Genomic DNA, 2,691 nt, shown 5'->3' on the forward strand with positions numbered 1-2,691 from the left:
TGGGGACATCAAAGTCTGCGCCGTGGGAGTGTCTGGACCCTCCACGCCGGGATTTGCCGCACAACCTCGCACTGGTCCCATGCAGGGGCACAGCCAACGTGTAAGCCCTAGTTCAGCTCCCGAAAAACATGCTCGAGTTGTTCTTGTGTCCAACAAAAATGAGTTCTAGTGTTCTATTTTCAATGTTACTGCGTTGAAGTTTGCACAATTTGAATTAAAAAAATCATTAGACTCTTAAATAAATGGCATCTTGACGTGGACTCGGTGAATGGCTTAAAAAACGAATACATTGTTTTACATCTTGTGCACTTGAGTACACTCCAATGAAACTCGAAAAGTGGGATAAATCCAGACACAGATTATGGAGATGATGACTCGGCATTTGTTAGGGAGGAGTGTAAGTATAGAGAGGAGGAATTCCTACTTCCCATTCATGTACTCTGCACTGGGCATTGTGTCAAAACTGTCCTTGTAACATGTTTACTTTTTTTTCAGAATAAATGGCTGTGAAAAAAAAACATCAAAGTTGAGGTAAGTGTTCACCACAGTATCCTGTTTTTTTTTATTGGGGTCAAATTTCTCTTTGGGTAAAAATTAAGCCAACATCCACGTGTCAAAGGTTGGTTAACATTTATAACGTGTATAACGTTTTGTAGAAAAGTTTGATCGATTCGCTCTCTCACTCTCTCTCTCTCTCACTCTCTCTCTCTCTCACTCTTAGAAAAATAATAAATTCTCTGGGGTTTTTTTCTTATATGTTTATGGTACCCGACGGAGGAAACATTGACCGGGATGAACCGACGGTCGTCTGACTCCTTCTTGATGTGCGTAAAACAAGGCCATTTTCTTTTAGGGTTTGTGTCTATTTTCTGTTAACGAGAAAACCCGTTGTAAAAGTAGCTATAAAAATGAAGAAAAACTCTTTACTTTGGTATGAGTGGCTGCACCAAACCAAAATACCTCATCAGGGTGTTTTAATAAAATTATTTGGGATAGAGTTCTGAATATGTGAGCGGCGCTTTTTTCACTAAGGGATATTTTTTTACACATACGAGGAGACGAGTGGGCGGCCTGTAGGTTAATATAAGAAAGTAAAATACATCCGCTATTGTAAAAAGAAATGGCTTTCTAAAAGCAATAGAAAGTCCTTCTTTTCATTACAAGCATTGGTGTAGCATACCTCCACCCGGCTCTATAAATATAAATGCAATCCGTTACTAGTCAGATAATCTTAAAGCAGGGGCGATTTTAGCCCATTTTTCGGGGTGCTTCAGCTGCCAGAGCGATAGTGGCTTAGACGCAACGGAGCGCAGGTGTAAGTGTCTGGCTTAAACCAGGACATATTTGCTGCATTTAACCTTCAGTTACTCTTTATATAGTTAGGTAGGAGGCAGTCCATGTTTCTTTTTTACTGAAAAAAAGCCTTACAACCAGTAAAAACATTACACCCAGATAACCTGCTGTGTTCAAAACGTGTTTCCCGACTATGTTTGCTACCCTACAATCCGTCCTACTCTGTAGTAAAATTTATAGCCTATTTAAAATCTAAAACTTAACATTATCATATATATATATATCTGCAGCAGGTCCTCTTAGCGTGGACCCTCATTTATAAACACAACTTCTCACTACACAAATACCTCATCTGGAACAACAGAGATATTTTATTTCTTTTATTATCACTTTTCCTGGAAACTTGGGTCCAAAATGGGATCCTATTGGTGGCTCAGCTGGTTAATAAAGAGGGAGCACCACTTACTTACAATGAATCCCTTACACTTTATAATTTTCCCATAAGTGTTCGGGAATTCTCAATGGTGCTTGGTGCCATACCCTCAGGTACTTTAATGTTATGTAAAAACACTGACAGTTCAATATCTACCTCAGTCACTCTCCCTGATCCAGCTGAGTCAGCAGTGGGAAAAATCTGCTTTTCACAGGAACTTGGTAACAGCAATAAGAGAATACGTAGTTTATTCCAAGAAGATATCATGTCTCTCCCATATATATAATATCTTACTGGAACCAACGTGTTCCAGATATCACCTGGAAGACAGTCTGGATGATCCCATAAATATATAATTGTAAACAAGGTGAAGGAAATCTCATATAAAATTCTTCATAAATGTTACCCTGCCAGTCACTATATGGTAACATTTAAAAGACACATAAATACTAATTGAACTTTCTGTGGGGATCATCCAGAAACTGTGGCACATCTTTTTTGGTACTGTTCCTCTACACAGAGATTCTGGAAGGAATTTAGCAGCTTTGTTATTGTCCATATTTTAAGGGAGTTTTCTTAATGATGGGAAAATGTTTTATTCTATTTCTTTAAGTTCCCCAGGAAGAATGATAAATGTTTTTTTATAATAAATTTGTTAATACTTTTAGCTAAATTTTTTATCCATAAATGTAAGTTTATTAATAAAACACCATATTTCTGCCTTTTTATAAGGATATGGAATTGTACATACAATCAATATCAGACTAAACCAACAAAAAGGCTCTCAGAACAATATTTATATGTTGATTTTTGCGCTTACTCATATCATAATTTTTTTACCCCTGATTTTGTATGTTCATGTTCTGTTCTTTCGTAAACTTCATCTGTTTGTATGTTGTATACTTATTGTGTGTTCAATAAAGTTCAATAAAAAAAAAAAGTACAGAAACTTCAGACGTCACTAA

This window comes from Neolamprologus brichardi, chromosome 9, assembly GCF_056152115.1.
Source record: "Neolamprologus brichardi isolate AB-2024 chromosome 9, ASM5615211v1, whole genome shotgun sequence".
Classification (NCBI taxonomy): domain Eukaryota; kingdom Metazoa; phylum Chordata; class Actinopteri; order Cichliformes; family Cichlidae; genus Neolamprologus; species Neolamprologus brichardi.